Here is an 18613-nt window from a genome sequence, read left to right on the forward strand (position 1 = left end):
TTTTATATCCTTAATCCAGACTATTTTTTCTACTCTATTCACTGCTCCTATTTTCGTTTTGGGATCTTCTTTGAGCGGGATTTTTATTCATCTATTTCTTGCCTCTGCTGACCTCCCTGATGGATAACAAATCGAAACAAAACAAAAAAATCAGTCAATCAATAAAATCAAGGCGGAGACTGAGAGGACGTGGCACCTCTGGGCGTACGCAGACGGAGGACGTGAGTGAGGATGTCGAAGCGGTATCGTTTTCCGTTGAGCGTCAAGGTCATGGACAAATCATCATAATCTATTGCTGCTTGTAATTTACACAGCAGCGTTCGTCCAAACACGAAATCAAACCAGTGGCGCATGTATATCGTGTCCATCTTTCGCAGAGTGTCTGTGCCGCTGCCAAAGTGCAGCAGGACTCGTTTCGGCAGCACAGTCGATTTGCCTGTCCTGCACAGCATCTTGTCCTGACCAGTCTTAGTGATAGAGAATGTAGACGCGTTACCAGTGTTCACCATCACCGTCAGCGGCTCCTCGATGCCTAACGCTCGTGCGGCAAACATGAACGTTTTGCGTTGTGTGTCTGAAGGTTGTCTCCGCCGCAGACGTTTTGGGTGACGCAGGAACAGGATGCTGCTGTCGTCGGGATGGAACTCCTGCCGCACCTCGGCCTCCTGCAGGCGGCTCATGGACATAACTATTAGATCCAAGGAGTGCTTCCTCACATCCCCGCGTACAATGACCGTCATGCGCGTGTTGACCGCCACGTAGCGACGCAGCATCACCACCACCTCGTCCAGCTCGATCACGTCTAACTCCAGCATGCCAGCCCAGGTAAACAAGTATTTCTTTACTGTCTCTTGCTTGCCCGTGACGATTCCCAGCCTCCGGGCCAGTGTTAGCCTCATGAGGCTGCATGAGGAGCCGCTGTCAAGCTGGACAAGGCACGGGTGGCCGCGCACGGTCGCGGACACCAGGTTTTCTTTCCCAATATTAAGACGGCACCACCTGCTCACGTTCCTCTCCTTGCTGACTCTCTTGGCATCCACCATCAGCCTCACCACGTCGTCTTTGTACCACCCTCTCATCTTCCATCTCTTGATGCCGTGCTTAACGCATTGACAGCACTCCATCTTCCCCCCTTCTTTCGTTCTCTCCTGCCCTCCCCCTGCTCTTCTTTGCCTGCTTCTCGTCGTCCTCCGCGTCCTGCCTCTTCCTCTTCTTGTCCTGCTTCGCGTCGTCGTCCTTAACCTGCCTCTTCCTCTTCTTGTCCTGCTTCTCGTCGTCCTCCGTGTCTAGCCTCTTCCTCTTCTTGTCCTGCTTCTCGTCATCGTCCGTAACCTGCCTCTGCCTCTTCTTGTTCTGCTTCTCGTCGTCGTCATTAACCTGCCTCTTCCTTTTCTTGTCCTGGTTTTCCGTTTCCTCCGTGTCCTGTTTCTTCCTCTTGTTCTGTTTCTCGTCGTCGTCCTTGTTCTGCCTCTTTCTCTTCTTGGTGCGGTCCATAATTGGATGAAAACACTCCACGCTCATCGTTTTCTTGCCTTTCATGTCATTCCCGTCCCTCTGATTTTTGTGTTCTCGCCGGCTCGCGCGATGTTTCATCTCTGCACAGCCTTCAGTGACCGTCTTCTCGTGGCTGGTGCAGTCTTCGAGGCTCTCCAGCCGCCGCCTCTTGTTCGTGGTCAGTTTCTCCTTCCCGTTCCCCTTCTCACCGAGGATCTCTTGGGCGTCCATTGCTTGTCGCTTCCTCTTGTTGTTGTTGAATCTCTTATTATGGAGTGTTGTGCCAAAATCTTCAGTAGAAAATCCAGGCATTGCACAGTCTTACTGGGAACCTGTTCGTCAGAGGGTATGGTATACCTTTGCGCCCCCTTCTTGGAGCGCTCAGCAGCTTGGAGCTAAAGACTTCGGCACCCACCAGGCGCACCAATCAGAGGCCTCGATTCTAGAATGTGATAAGGTCTTTAGCCAATCAGATACAAGAATGAAACAAAATATAAAATTATGATTATTTTTTATTAGCGGCAGTGATGCACTTTTCAATGAATTATGCTGAATCACTGCAATGAAGACTCCTTTCAAAAGCATAGAAGTAATACATTTATTTGATTTAGTATATTTAATTCTCTAAATATTAATTCTATCAGTCACTTATCTGTGTTATTTGGCTCACAATTCATACATCAGCAGCTGTGCACTAATATCGCACTAACATTTGGCGCCACCACGGTCTGTCAGCCATTTAGAGCCGTGGAAAACCTCGCCAACAATGCCCATTCACACAACGTAACTGACGTGTAGTTTTGGCTCAGCTAAAATGACTTCCACTGCCACATTCTCGTGTCACTGTGCCGAGGAGAGCAAGTTCAGTCCCGCGCTTACAATGCCAAGGGTGGGGAAGCAGGAAGAGCAGGAGGGGGATCATTATGAGCTGAGGACACAGTATGCTTGGCTTGTGTGCGTTTTAAGCCATTATTATCTAAGTTATAAGATTTTCTTAACGAATGAGTTGGTGTAAATAGTGTCCCCTACCTGGCGGGCAGTACCTCTCGCCCAAGAGAACATTCCTTTCATTGTCTGTGTAACTTATCGTTGTTGTGGCGTGAGCAGACGCATGTTAATGGGAGGTCATTGAACTGGAGAGAGGGAGAAGACGTTTGATGAAAGGAGTAATACTGTAAGCTAGTTTCCACAAGTGTCGGATGTGCTTGAATCATTCTTTGTTGTGCAGTGTTTTTGAGACATAGACGTTAATTTGGCGCGCTCAAAAACACGCGAAAATTTGACTACTGGGGCAGAATGATGGCTCCGGGAGGCCGAAAACTGCAGACGGCTCTCTCTCTCTCTCTCTCTCTCTCTCTCTCTCTCTCTCTCTCTCTCTCTCTCTCTCTCTCTCTCTCTCTCTCTCTCTCTCTCTCTCTCTCTCTCTCTCTCTCTCTCTCTCTCTCTCTCTCTCATTTTCCAGGAGGGGCACCTGACAAGGGCAACAAAATTACGAAGAAAAATGTCCCCTGAAGTGCCGGTCCCTAAAACAGAGTCGGAAACGATCGTCAAAAATTGTGGGAGGAGTGTCTTGAAGCTTCCCTCTTGAGAGAGTCCATAGAGTGTTGATAAGCGTTCACAGTGTAAGATGGCGACTTTGGCTTGTGTTGATGAGGGGAGTAACAGTCTTCAGAGCTTTGTTCTTTATATACAATATGTTCACAAAGACGGGGAAGGAAAACATGTCTCTGAGTGGTTACCAATTTTTAGGGACAACACTTTATCTATTTCTATTTTTTTCTTTTAACTATACGTAGGAAAAAAATAAGGAAATGATGATATTGCGTGGCTTATCATAAAGATTGTTTTCATAAAGATTGTTTTGTTAGGGGTAAGGAGAGGGAGAGGGAGGAGGGATGGTGCGAAACATTTTAAAGGACTAGTCTGTATACACGAGAGCAAAAATTAATGCAAAGGAAGAACAAACAACAGCAGATTTTGTGTCCCTTCCGTGGCTGTTTGTGATAAGGAGTAGTAGTAGTAGTAGTAGTAGTAGTAGTAGTAGTAGTAGTAGTGGAGGTAGATGTGGCTGTGAATGTTCTCGGATTTTTAGAGAGAGAGAGAGAGAGAGAGAGAGAGAGAGAGAGAGAGAGAGAGAGAGAGAGAGAGAGAGAGAGAGAGGAATTAATTGTGAAGGTTAAGGGAGTGATGGGGCGAAGTGAAGGTCAGGAAAAAGCCAAGAGATAGGGAAGGAAGGAAGAAAGTGGATGTAGGTGATTGGGAAGCATATGGAGTGGTGGAAGTGAAAAGATATGTGGTTGGAATGTGAGAGGAGAGAAGGGGAGAAGAGAAACTGTTAAGGGGAGGGAGAAGGGGATAAAGAGGGAGAAAAAGGCGGGATGGGTGAGTCGGGAGGGAAAAGAGGAGTAGTAAGAGTGGTAAAGAGAAGAGTGAAAGCAAATGGACACAGAAGAGGAGTGAGAGTGAGTGGGGAGAGGGAGGGGAGTTAGTGGGGAGGAAAAAGGAGTGGGCGTTAGTGGGGAGGGAAGGGGAGTGGGTGATAGTGGGAAATGGGAGTAGATAGGAAAGGCGAGGCGGGGAGTTATCGCTGCCATTGCAGAGAAGATGGGTGTCTCCTTTACTCCCCTACCCCCCAATCCTCTCTGCTCCTCCTTCCCTCCCCACCTCCCCTTCCCCCCTCCTCACCTCCTTTGCACGTAAGTGATAACACAGAATTATCATCAATCTTCGCTCAAGCACCAGGCGATATTCACTTGTTTTATCCTGCCGCCTTTATTTTTCCTCCCCTCTCCTCCCAACCCCTCTGTAATCCCCCCATACGCCCCTCCCCCCCGTCTCTGTCTCTTATTTGTTTATCTACAGCACTTCAACTCTTTCTGTCTGTAAACTGCTATTAGTAGAAATAATGAAGGAAGTGATGATATGGCGTGGCTTGACTTCGTTGTTGTGATGATTGGACACAAAAACAAGTTGAAAAAGAGAAGAAGTTGAAAAAAATACGTTGAAGAAAATTGAGATGAAGAAAAAAAGGAAAGAAGTTCAAGAAAATAAGTAACCGTTGTGTGTTGATAAATGTCTCTCATATCTGAAGACTAGCAACATTTTTGTAAATGAAGTTGATTGTCTATTATTGACTGTATAATAGAAAACACACACACACACACACACACACACACTGAAACAGATTATTTTCCAGCATTTTTTAGAACAAGTCCTTAATCCAGATTATTTTCTTAATTTGTCATCCTTAATCCACAATGCTTTCTTAATCTAACATCCTTAATCTCAATTTCCTTAATCTGTTATTCTTAATCCATACTATTTTCTTAATCTATTATCCTTAAGCTAGACTATTGTCTTAATCTACTTTCCTAAATTTAGACTATTTTATTAATGTACTGTTTTTAATTCAGACTAAATTCTTAATTTACTATCCTTAATCCAGACTATTTCTTTAATCTACTATCTTTAATCCAGACTATTTTATTCATCTAATATTCTTTATCTTAATTTACTTAATCTAGTATCCTTATTTTTAATTTCTTAGTGTAATATCTTTTATCCATGGTATTTTCTTAATGAAAATCCTTAATCCAGATTTTTTTTTTGTTTATATACCGTTATTAATTTTAATTTTCTTAATTTATCTTCCCCATCTGGGGAGAGGACCATAAATGTCCCCAGGTCGGACTGCCTTTCTGTCGACGACCCTAAGTGTCTTGACACCCCCCTCAATTTTTCTTCATTAACATCTGCAACATTCGCGGTCTAAGATCTAATTTTCAATCTGTAGAACACCACCTCTCCTCTTCTAAACCTCATCTTCTTTTCCTCACTGAAACTCAGGTGTCTGAGGCAACTGACAGTAGCCCCTTTTCTGTTCCCTCCTACTTTCTCTATCCTCATTTTCGATCCAAAGCTGGATGCTGCGTTTATGTGAGCAATGACTTAACCTGCTCTCGTGCCCACGCTCTTGAATCTTCCGAGTTTTCCACCATCTGGCTACGACTACAGAGTCACTCTCAAACTAAATTTATCTGTGCTGTATACCTCTCACCTAACTCCTCTGACAATAAGAAATTCTTTGACTACTTAACTTCCAAAGTGGAGCACATTCTGACCCTCTTCCCTTTGCAGAGATCTCCATTCTTGGAGACTTTAATGTTCACCACCAGCTTTGGCTTTCCTCTCCCTTCACTGACCATCCTGGTGAACTAGCCTACAACTTTGCTATCCTCCACGACCTAGAGCAATTGGTGCAACACCCTACTCGTATTCCTGACCGTCTTGGAGATACGCCAACATTCTTGACCTTTTCCTGACATCTTATCCTTCTGCTTATGCTGTTGCTGTCACCCTTTCTTCTCCGATGGGCTCCTCTGATCACAATCTCATATCTTTATCTTGTTCTATCACTCCAATCCCTCCTCAGGACCCCCCTAAGCGAAGGTGCCTCTGGCGTTTTGCCTTTTTTTTTTTTTTTGATAGAGACTGGCACAAAGCTTTAATTTTCAAACTACCCTCCTATGGCTTCTCTCCTTCTCTCTGTAACTTCATCTCAAGTTTCCTTTCTGACCGTTTTATTGCTGCTGTGGCAGACGGTCGCTGTTCTTCTCCTAAATCTATTAACAGTGGTGTTCCTCAGGGTTCTGCCCTATCACCCACTCTCTTCTTATTATTCATTAATGATCTTCTAAACCAAACTTCTTGTCCTATCCACTCCTACGCTGATGATACCACCCTGCATTTTTCCACGTCTTTTCATAGACGTCCAACCCTTGAGGAGGTAAACATTTCACGCAGGGAAGCCACAGGACGCTTGACTTCTGATCTTTATAAAATTTCTGACTGGGGCAGAGCAAACTTGGTATTGTTCAATGCCTCAAAAACTCAAGTCCTCCATCTATCAACTCGACACAACCTTCCAGACAACTATCCCCTCTTCTTCAATGACACTCAACTGTCCCCCTCTTCTACAGTGAACATCCTTAGTCTGTCCTTTACTTATAATCTGAACTGGAAACTTCACATCTCATCTCTAGCTAAAACAGCTTCTATGAAGTTAAGCGTTCTGAGACGTCTCCGCCAGTTTTTCTCACACCCCTCAGCTGCTAAATCTGTGCAAGGGCCTTATCCGTCCATGTATGGAGTATGCTTCACATGTCTGGGGGGGTTCCACTCATACTGCTCTTCTAGACAGGGTGGAATCAAAAGCTTTTCGTCTCATCAACCCCTCTCCTCTAACTGACTGTCCTCAGCCTCTCTCTCACCGCCGCAATGTTGCATATCTAGTTGTCTTCTACCGCTATTTTCATGCTAACTGCTCTTCTGATCTTGCTAACTGCATGCCCCCCCTCCTCCCGCGGCCTCGCTGCACAAGACTTTCTTCTTTCTCTCACCCCTATTCTGTCCAACTCTCTAACGCAAAAGTTAACCATTACTCTCAATCATTTCATCCCTTTCTCTGATAAACTCTGGAACTCCCTGTCTGCTTCTCTATTTCCACCTTCTTATGACTTGAATTCCTTCAAGAGGGAGGTTTCAAGACACTTGTTCATCAATTTTTGACCACTGCTTTGACCCTTTTATGGGACTGGCATTTCAGTGGGCATTTTTTTATTGATTTTTGTTGCCCTTGGCCTTCCAAGGACACTGTTGCCAGTGTCCTTCCTACATTAACACACACACACACACACACACACACACACACACACACACACGGTGAAAGAAACTGAGAATAAAAAAAAAAAAAACATAAAACAGACGGCAAATAGAGACAAGAAACAATAAATCAGGTAACAAAGAAACGAAGTAAAAACAATTATTTACAAAAAAACTCCACGAGAACACTTGACTGGCTGGGGAAGAGAAGGACGTGAAATAGTAAACAATGGCGGCTAATGATCAACGATGTATGGAGGAGGCAGTAGACACCTGCCGAAACGATAATTACTCCCAGTGAGGTCTAAAGCACTGTTCAGGGGGTGCTGTGAACTTATCATTAAACCCAGCTGTGACCTCACTGAACGTTTTTCCCTTTGTGTCTCACAACACAAGGGGGTAGTCACAGCCTGCCCTCTAAAGACAACTCTCTTCCTCCACACAAAACTACAAGCACCTAATAACACACACACCCTTCACTCCAAAAATTTTAAATCACGGCGACTCCTACACCAGCCTCGGAGTCCCCATCTGGGGAGGGGACCATAAATGTCCCCAGGTCGGACTGCCTTTCCGTCGACGACCCTAAGTGTCTTGACACCCCCCTCAACTTTTTCTTCATTAACTTCTGCAACATTCGCGGTCTAAGATCTAATTTTCAATCTGTAGAACACCACCTCTCCTCTTCTAAACCTCATCTTCTTTTCCTCACTGAAACTCAGGTGTCTGAGGCAACTGACAGTAGCCCCTTTTCTGTTCCCTCCTACTTTCTCTATCCTCATTTTCGATCCAAAGCTGGATGCTGCGTTTATGTGCGCAATGACTTAACCTGCTCTCGTGCCCACGCTCTTGAATCTTCCGAGTTTTCCACCATCTGGCTACGACTACAGAGTCATTCTCGTACTAAATTTATCTGTGCTGTATACCTCTCTCCTAACTCCTCTGACTATAAGAAATTCTTTGACTACTTAACTTCCAAAGTGGAGCACATTCTGACCCTCTTCCCTTTTGCAGAGATCTCCATTCTTGGAGACTTCAATGTTCACCACCAGCTTTGGCTTTCCTCTCCCTTCACTGACCATCCTGGTGAACTAGCCTACAACTTTGCTATCCTCCATGACCTAGAGCAATTGGTGCAACACCCTACTCGTATTCCTGACCGTCTTGGAGATACGCCCAACATTCTTGACCTTTTCCTGACCTCTAATCCTTCTGCTTATGCTGTCACCCTTTCTTCTCCGTTGGGCTCCTCCGATCACAATCTCATATCTTTATCTTGTCCTATCACTCCAATCCCTCCTCAGAATCCCCCTAAGCGAAGGTGCCTCTGGCGTTTTGCCTCTGCTAGTTGGGGGGACCTGAGGCGGTATTTTGCTGATTTTCCTTGGAATGACTACTGCTTCCGTGTCAGAGACCGTCTTTGTGTGCTGAGCGCATAACAGAGGTGATAGTGTCTGGCATGGAGGCGTACATTCCTCACTCTTTTTCTCGTCCTAAACCTTCTAAACCTTGGTTTAACACAGCTTGTTCTCGTGCTATACATGATAGAGAGGTGGCCCACAAAATGTACTTAAGCCTTCCTTCACCAGAATCTCATGCACTTTATATTTCTGCCCGGAACCATGCCAAGTCTGTTCTCCAACTAGCCAAAAACTCCTTCATTAACAGAAAATGTCAAAACCTTTCAAGATCTAACTCCCCTCGTGATTTCTGGCATCTAGCCAAAAATATCTCCAATAACTTTGCTTCTTCTTCTTTCCCTCCTCTACTTCAACCAGATGGCACCACTGCTATCACATCTATTTCTAAAGCTGAACTCTTTGCTCAAACCTTTGCTAAAAACTCTACCTTGGACGATTCTGGGCTTGTTCCTCCCTCTCCTCCACCCTCTGACTACTTCATGCCTCGTATTAAAATTCTTTGTAATGATGTTTTCCATGCCCTCGCTGGCCTAAACCCTCAGAAGGCTTATGGACCTGATGGGGTCCCTCCTATTGTTCTCCGAAACTGTGCCTCCGTGCTTGCACCTTGCCTAGTCAAACTCTTTCAGCTCTGTCTGTCAACATCTACCTTTCCTTCTTGCTGGAAGTTTGCCTACATTCAACCTGTTCCTAAAAAGGGTGACCGCTCTAATCCCTCAAACTACCGTCCTATTGCTTTAATTTCCTGCTTATCTAAAGTTTTTGAATCTATCCTCAACAGGAAGATTCTTAAACATCTATCACTTCACAACCTTCTATCTGATCGCCAGTATGGGTTCCGTCAAGGCCGCTCGACTGGTGATCTTCTGGCTTTCCTTACTGAGTCTTGGTCATCCTCTTTTAGAGACTTTGGTGAAACTTTTGCTGTTGCCTTGGACATATCAAAAGCCTTTGATAGAGTCTGGCACAAAGCTTTGATTTCCAAACTACCCTCCTACGGTTTCTATCCTTCTCTCTGTAACTTCATCTCAAGTTTCCTTTCTGACCGTTCTATTGCTGCTGTGGTAGACGGTCACTGTTCTTCTCCTAAATCTATTAACAGTGGTGTTCCTCAGGGTTCTGTCCTGTCACCCACTCTCTTCTTATTATTCATTAATGATCTTCTAAAACAAACTTCTTGTCCTATCCACTCCTATGCTGATGATACCACCCTGCACTTTTCCACGTCTTTTCATAGACGTCCAACCCTTCAGGAGGTAAACATATCACGCAGGGAAGCCACAGAACGCCTGACTTCTGATCTTTCTAAAATTTCTGATTGGGGCAGAGCAAACTTGGTATTGTTCAATGCCTCAAAAACTCAATTCCTCCATCTATCAACTCGACACAATCTTCCAGACAACTATCCCCTCTTCTTCAATGACACTCAACTATCCCCCTCTTCTACACTGAACATCCTCGGTCTGTCCTTTACTTATAATCTGAACTGGAAACTTCACATCTCATCTCTAGCTAAAACAGCTTCCATGAAGTTAGGTGTTCTGAGACGTCTCCGCCAGTTTTTCTCACCCCCGCAGCTGCTAACTCTGTACAAGGGCCTTATCCGTCCATGTATGGAGTATGCTTCACATGTCTGGGGGGGTTCCACTCATACTGCTGTTCTAGACAGGGTGGAATCAAAAGCTTTTCGTCTCATCAACTCCTCTCCTCTAACTGACTGTCTTCAGCCTCTCTCTCACCGCCGCAATGTTGCATCTCTAGCTGTCTTCTACCGCTATTTTCATGCTAACTGCTCTTCTGATCTTGCTAACTGCATGCCTCCCCTCCTTCCGCGGCCTCGCTGCACAAGACTTTCTTCTTTCTCTCACTCCTATTCTGTCCACCTTTCTAACGCAAGAGTTAACCAGTATTCTCAATCATTCATCCCTTTCTCTGGTAAACTCTGGAACTCCTTGCCTGCTTCTGTATTTCCACCTTCCTATGACTTGAATTCCTTCAAGAGGGAGGTTTCAAGACACTTATCCACCAATTTTTGACCACTGCTTTGACCCTTTTAGGGACTGGCATTTCAGTGGGCATTTTTTTTATTAGATTTTTGTTGCCCTTGGCCAGTATCCTTCCTACATAAAAAAAATAAAAAAAAAAAAAAGACGGACAGACAGACAGACAGACAGACAGACAGACAGACAGACAGAGGGCGACGAAATAACACATAATAGCAAGACCACACTTCCAAAAAAACATTGCTAAGGTATATAGAAAAAAAAAAAATGTGTAGGGAAAATTAACTTGAAATCTCATCGGAAAGTAAATTTTGCAAAGAGGAGAGGAAATGACTCGTAGTCTGCACCAAGGGAAGGAACGAATGTGTCAAGGAAAATTAATAGGAGGAGGAGGAGGAGGAGGAGGAGGAGGAGGAGCAGGAAAGAGATGAGATAGGACGATAATAATGATAATAGTTTAAGAATGATGAAAGAGCGCCAATCACTTCCACTCCAATAGAGATAATGACATGTTCCTTAACACGCACACACACATACACACACAGAGAGAGAGAGAGAGAGAGAGAGAGAGAGAGAGAGAGAGAGAGAGAGAGAGAGAGAGAGAGAGAGAGAGAGAGAGAGAGAGAGAGAGAGAGAGAGAGAGAGAGAATCGCCACATCAGTTCTATAACACTGCTATACTTCGTCAAAATTTATGGAAACCCTCCTCCTCCTCCTCCTCCTCCTCCTCCTCTATTTGTATTGAGAGTTGGTTGTCAGTTTTCCCATGGTCCACTGTACATGTTCCCCGGTGCGTCCAATACAGTGTGTTTTGAAATGGAGTGGTAGGTGGAGAGGAGCCTCCTGCTGTATTACCCTTCATGCTTCCTTCTCCTTGTACTGAGAGAGATGAACCGTCAATGGAATGTTACCGTTAATATATATATATGACCAGTTATATTATTGTCATCCTCTTCGTCTTCCTCCTCCCCTTCCTCTTTCTCTTCCTTCTTCTCTTGTTCCTCCTGCATGTGTGAAGGGGTGACCTGACCTGACCTCCTCTTCCACCCCTTTCTGCCTTCCTTAGGTGACCTATCTGCCGCAGTGCCTAGCCGTCAGGTCATTCTGTGTGTGTGTGTGTGTGTGTGTGTGTGTGTGTGTGTGTGTGTGTGTGTCTTTTGTTTATTTGTTTGTTTACTCCTCGTATTCTTCATTTTCTTCTTCTTCTTCTTCTTCGCTATCGTCATTATCATCGTTTTCTTCCTTTTCTTCTCCTTTGTTGTTTTTGTTGTTGTTGTTGTTGTTGTTGTTGTTGTATTTCCTGTTTCCTTCCCTTTTCTACTCCTCCTCCTCCTCCTCCTCCTCCTCCTCCTGGTGTCCTGGCGTCAGTTGGTGTTCATTAAGCAAGAGAGAATCATGCATTAATTCTTTCATGTCCTGCATGCACGCCTCCCTCTCTCCCCTCTCCCTCTCCTCACTCTCTCTCACCTCTCCCACTCCCTCTTCCCTCCCCCCTTTCTCTTCACATCCTCTCTTCTCTCTTTTGCACTTTTTTTTTTATTCTGCCCTCAATTCGTTTGTCTTCCTGTTTCCTTTCCATTCTTCATCTAAAACTCATTCTTTTCTGTTAGTCTTTCGCTTTCTCTGTCTCCAGCCTCACTTTTTTTCCTTTTCTTTCTTTTTGTTCATTTGTTATTTTAGTCTTTTTCTTTTTTTTTTTACTGTTTTGTTTCTGCTTTCTTCCTTTTTTCTTTATTTTTCTTTCTGCCTTTCATTTTCTTACTTTCTTTCTTTCCTTCAGTTTTTGGTGTGTGTCTGTTTCCTCTCCCTCTTCGTTACGTGCTTCTCTCTTTCACACCTATACATTTGCTGCCTTCTCGTCTCCCTCCCCTGCTCCTTTCACCGCCTCCAGTTTCCTCGTCTGTCTCTTTCCTTCCCCTCATTCGTCCATCTTTCTTACTCACGGACGCTTCTCGAGATTCTCTTTTCCTTCCCTGTTCATTGTTTGCCTCTCCTCTTTTCTCTCGTTTTGCTTTTCATGTGTCCTTTTCCTTTCTCTTTTACGTATCACTTACTCCTTTCATCATTCGTCTTCCGTTTCTTTTTTTTTTTCTTTCCTTCATCCACGTCCCTTCCTTTCTATATTCTTCTATGCCTCTTTTCCTTTTTCCTTCTTCTTCCTGCCCATGTCATGTTTTCCTTCCCTTTCTTCCTTCCATGTTCTTCCTTCTTCTTAGTCCTCTTCATTTCTATTTTCCTCTCACCCTTTCTCCTTCCTGTCTCTTTTCCTATCTTTGCCATCTCTCTCTCTCTCTCTCTCTCTCTCTCTCTCTCTCTCTCTCTCTCTCTCTCTCTCTCTCTCTCTCTCTCTCTCTCTCTCTCTCTCTCTCTCTCTCTCCTCTCCTCTCCTCTCCTCTCCTCTCCTCTCCTCTCCTCTCCTTCCCATCCCTTCCCTAAGCCCCTCCCACGTTCAGTGTCGGTGCCAGCTCACTCTTTGTTAGCTCATAAGTTAGAGAAAGCCTTAAGTGAGTGGCTGCGAGGTCCCTTTAGGGCACTCAGGTAAACTCCTTCAAGTATATTACAAAGAGCGCTACGTCTGTGTGTAATGTATGTCGGTCTGCCTGTCTGTCTCACGTTTCCACGGCCTTGTGATCGAAGTTGGGGATTAAGTAAACTGAATTCAACGAGAAATGGTCTGGAATCTGTTCGTAGAAAGTAAAGGAGTAGAGAATATTTGAGTCTGGCTAAAGTTAACGGAGAGAATTTCTTTTGTAGTTAGAAATAATAGGTAAACAAGAACAATACAAATAGTGATAATAGTTAATTTTGTATTCCTTACTTAGCCTTCTGTTTTTATGTCTTCCTGACTGTCCTTTTTTTCTTTTTTGTTGTCAATTACTCATTCATATAGAAATACTCATAGAAACAGTAACAAAGAACGAAAAAAAAAAAAGAAGAAATGAAACTTAGAATAGATGATCAACTTTCGAATCCTTCAATCTTCACTCACACTGTCTTCATAATTATCCCATTGTTTTTTCTGGGCGCGCGTTTCCTTCTCTCCTTAAGGTATAATTTAGCCGTGCCCTTCCTGAGCCATGTATCCTTCCCACCCTTCTCCCTTCCCATTGCATTTCTTTCTGACAGCTCATTAATTACTGTCTATTTTTAGCTTACATTTCCTAGGCAGTGTTTAGCAGCCCTGTCAGACCACCACTTACACCCACCATCAGCTTGCACCCTCACCTCGCACATCTGTCACCAAGCATTCGCCTCTCATCACCAACTCATCCATACTTCCTCGGTGTTTATACTTATTCCTTACTCGTATAAATGAATTGATAGGTACATACATACATACATACATAGATGGACAGATAGATAGATTAACTGATAGGTAGATGGCTAAACAAACGTATAAGTAGACAGACAGATAGATGGACGGTTAGACAGGTAGATAGATAAATTGACTGATGGATAGATGGCTAAACAGACAGACAGATAGATAGACAGACAGACATAGTTAGACGGCTAGACAGACATATAGACAAACAGATAAAATAGATTGTTAGACAGACAGACAGATAGATTATTGGCCACGGCTTTAATTATAAACTAGTACATAACAATTTATCTCATATCACGAACGAAGGAGGTTGGTAAAAGTTCAAAATCTTTACAGACTTAGTCCAGACACCCACTCATGTAGTCACGTCCACGAGTCGAGTAGCACAACACACTCAGTGCCACTGTTCAGTATTTATTCTCAGTCTTGTATCTTCTAATCTGCTGAGTCTCCTGGTGAAACTGGACAATTGAAAGAGAGACGAGAGGTTCACGAAGAAAAAAAAAAAAAGTACATGAAGACGGAATGAGGGTAAAAAAAAAAAGAAAAAAGTAAGGAAGAAGAAAGAGAAATAGAGAACACAGCAATAGCCAGTACTAGGGAAGATTGGTCATGACTTCTGACCACTACTGCACCACCCTTGTCATACCCACGTACACCACACCTGTCCTCCTCCTCCTCCTACTTAAGTCTGCCCTTGATCCTCTGCCACTCATTCTCAAAAAGAAGAAGAAAAAAAAGTATCACATAGTAAGTGTGAGAAAGTAGTTGTTTTCTGCTTACTACTGCACCACGCCCTTGTCACACCAGCGCACGCCTCACGTACACTCCTCACCACACCCAAGTCTCCCCAAGATTCCTTACCGCTCGTTCAGAAAAAGAAAGAGAAAACGCTAACTACACGGGAAACAAGTAAAGCAGATTATATACTCGACTTTTTGACCGCAACAGCACCACGTCCTTGTCACACCCACGTTCTCCACACCACACTCAAGTTTCCCCTCGATTCCTTACGGCTCCTTACCTTTTTTTCCCCCGCACGTGATGGCTATTTTTAACCAAGTGGACAGGACGTTACATGGCTCTGTCCTGCACTCCGCTCCTCCAGGCAGGCAGCGGCGCCATCGACCACCACCACCACCACCACCACCACCACCACCACCACTATAACCACCACTGCTAGTACTAGGCCCCTCGGCGACAATATATTACCTAGTCCTCGCACCTCATGTTCTTTCTCCCTTTCTTTACTTGACTTTTTGCTGTTTCTCTTGGTGGTGGTGGTGAGGGTGGTGGTGGTAGTGATGGTAGCAGTGGTGCTGGTGGTGCTTTTGTTGTTGTTGTTGTTGTTGTTGTTGTTCTCCTCCTCCTCCTCCTCCTCCTCCTCCTCCTCCTCCTCCTCCTCCACCTCCTTTCTCATCTGCACCTCCTTTCTCCACCTGTCTCCGTTTTTTCCCCACGTGTTTACTTTTCTTCCTCAATCTCTCTCTCTCTCTCTCTCTCTCTCTCTCTATCTCTCTCTCTCTCTCTCTCTCTCTCTCTGCGGCACTCACAGCGGGGACCCTTACTTCACTTTTTGTCAAGTTTATATTTTTTGTAATATTTTGTTTGATCTTATTTAGTGCCGAGTGAGCTGAGCGGCTCGAGCAAAGGAGAGAGAGAGAGAGAGAGAGAGAGAGAGAGAGAGAGAGAGAGAGAGAGAGAGAGAGAGAGAGAGAGAGAGAGAGAGAGAGAGAGAGAGAGAGATTGCTTTTTCATCATTAATTTTTATTATGCATTATTATTATTTTTTTTTTTTTTTTTTCATTGATGGAACCCATACTGGCGATCAGATAGAAGATTGTGAAGTGATAGATGTTTAAGAATCTTCCTGGTGAGGATAGATGCAAAAACTTTAGATAGTCAGGAAATTAAAGCAATAGAACGATGGTTTGAGGGATTAGAACGGTCACCCTTTTTTTAGGAACAGGCTGAATGTAGGCAAACTTCCAGCAAGAAGGAAAGGTAGATGTTGACAGACAGAGCTGAAAGAGTTTGACTAGGCAAGGTCCAAGCACGGAGGCACAGTTTCGGAGAACAATAGGAGGGACATCTTTGGAAAGAAATGGGATACTGCTTTGTTTGAGATCAGTTTTTTTTAGATTATTATAGATTTGTAGCTTTGCATTATGTTAATAATATTATTATTTTGTTATATATATATATATATATATATATATATATATATATATATATATATATATATATATATATATATATATATATATATATATATATATATATATATATATATATATATATATATATATATATATATATATATATATATATATATATATATATAATTTTTTTTTTTTTTTTTAATCAATCAGGTATTTATTTATTTATTTTTTTTTAAATACATACAATTATTTTATATATTTTTTTTTATTGTATTATAGTCTTTAAGTAATAGTTGATGTTATATATAAATATTTAATTTTATATAGATGAACTTTTTATATATTTATTATATAAGATGAAGATTTTACATAATTCTTTAATTATATATAAAAGACTGAAGATATTTTTTTTTTGTTGAGAAGGTTAATTATATATGTATTTATATATAATATAATTTATGTAATCATTTATTTATATATGCATGTTTCTATATTTATTTATATATGCATGTTTCTATATATATATATATATATATATATATATATATATATATATATATATATATATATATATATATATATATATATATATATATATATATATATATATATATATATATATATATATATATATATATATATATATATATATATATATATATATATATATATATATATATATATATATATATATATATATATATATATATATATATATATATATATATATATATATATATATATATATATATATATATATATATATATATATATATATATATATATATATATATATATATATATATATATATATATATATATATATATATATATATATATATATATATATAATCTAAAAAAATATTAAATCGCTAATTGCAAATATTACTGTTTTATATATTTAATGATTAATTTCAAATTGTTAAAAGTTTAATTATTTCTTGAAGTTCTCATGAACTTACTGAATTTGTATCAGAGTTTTTGCACGTAATACTTAGTAGTTTAAGATTAATATAATAAGATTATTGATGTTAAGAGATTTAGTTTTATCAAATTTAATTCTCAGCATGTAATATTAAATAATTTAGAAAATTAAGATTTAGCAGTGAGTTAAAGCCTAATTAATATTGTAGCAGCAGTTGCAGTTATACTCTAAGGTTGAATGAGAATATATTGGTTTATTGGTAAATGGATATATATATATATATATATATATATATATATATATATATATATATATATATATATATATATATATATATATATATATATATATATATATATATATATATATATATATATAATTTTAAGGTGGGCCTGAAAAATAAAGAAGTGAAATCTGATTATTTTTTACATGAAAATTATGTCATGAAATTAAAGTTGAAGTAATAAGGAATTGTATTTAAACAAGGATTAGGCACACTATTATGCCAAAAAGTAGTTTTGTAACCAAAGTATTAATAGTTATGTTCTTAAAATGTGAAGAATTTGTGTGTGATGTAGTGTTGTCAGAGGAACTTGTTTTTGAATGGATACACCACGAAGAATATTACTTAAGTTTGTACATTAGTACGTATTCCAGCATTATTAGGTCATTTTTATAGAATTAATTACTGAATAAATCATCAATAATGTTGAATGTATTAGACCAAGGTGCAGCTAATGCTTAACTTAAAATGGGTCTCAATGAATTTTATTAAGTAGGGAAAATGAATTTAAATGTTAATTAGAAGGAGGATTTGATTGTAAAGTAAGTTTAACATGCTTGCTAGATGTAAGGTGTAAAGCATGTACATATCGCCCGTCGCTTTCATTATTAAGATGAGACAAGTCGTAACACAGCAGGCTTACTGGAAAGTGAGCCTGGACACGAGAATCAAAGCACAGCTAAAGTTAGTATAGCGTTTCTGTTACGTTGAAAAGGTTTATTATATATTGAAGGGTAGGAGGGACGAGCTTCTTAGCACTTACAAAATTAATCAATAGGACAAAAAAATTAAAGTAATGTTTTTTTTTAGGCTTAAAAGTAGCTATGGAATTAAAGTGTTCGAATTTAGATTTAGGAAAAAGAAAATGATTTATTTATGTCTTTGATAAAGTACTAGAATATTGAATTTAACGTAAAATTAAAAAAAAAATAATGAGTGTATTAGTAGAATGAATATGTAGAATGATTTGAGAAAAATTAAATAAAGAGAATGAATTATAATAAAATAATGGAATAAAAAGGAACTCGGCAAAGGTTATTTGTTGCCTGCTTATCAAAAACATGTCTTTCTGAGGTTGTTTATGGTGCAGCCTGCTCACTGACAGGAAATGTTCAATAGCCGCGGTGTGTTGACCGTGCAAAGGTACCATTATCATCACTTTGTTAATTGGAAACTTGTATGAATGGTTGGACAAAGAAAAGTCTGTCTCTTTTATCAAAATTGAATTTAACTTGTAAGTGAAAAGGCTAAGACTTTTTAGAGGGGCGATAAGACCCTACAAAGCTTTATAAACTTAATAAGTTTGATGAATTAAAAATAATAAAAATAGACTTAAAAGG

At 40.8% G+C, this 18613-nt stretch overlaps 1 protein-coding gene across 8 annotated transcripts in view; it reads left to right on the forward strand.

Moving 5' to 3' along the window:
- LOC135094240 (uncharacterized) overlaps positions 1-18613 on the forward strand; it is a 184412-nt gene that overhangs the window by 69769 nt on the left and 96030 nt on the right. For 4 of the 8 annotated variants that reach the window (XR_010263677.1, XR_010263679.1, XR_010263678.1 and 1 more), the window contains one exon: positions 378-825. The exons of the other annotated variants lie outside the window; for them this stretch is intronic. The gene's annotated coding sequence lies outside the window, so the exon portion shown is untranslated. The remainder of the gene's footprint in view (positions 1-377; positions 826-18613) is intronic. 8 annotated transcript variants of the gene reach the window in all.

The sequence above is a fragment of the Scylla paramamosain genome, chromosome 45 (assembly GCF_035594125.1).
Source record: "Scylla paramamosain isolate STU-SP2022 chromosome 45, ASM3559412v1, whole genome shotgun sequence".
NCBI classification, from domain to species: domain Eukaryota; kingdom Metazoa; phylum Arthropoda; class Malacostraca; order Decapoda; family Portunidae; genus Scylla; species Scylla paramamosain.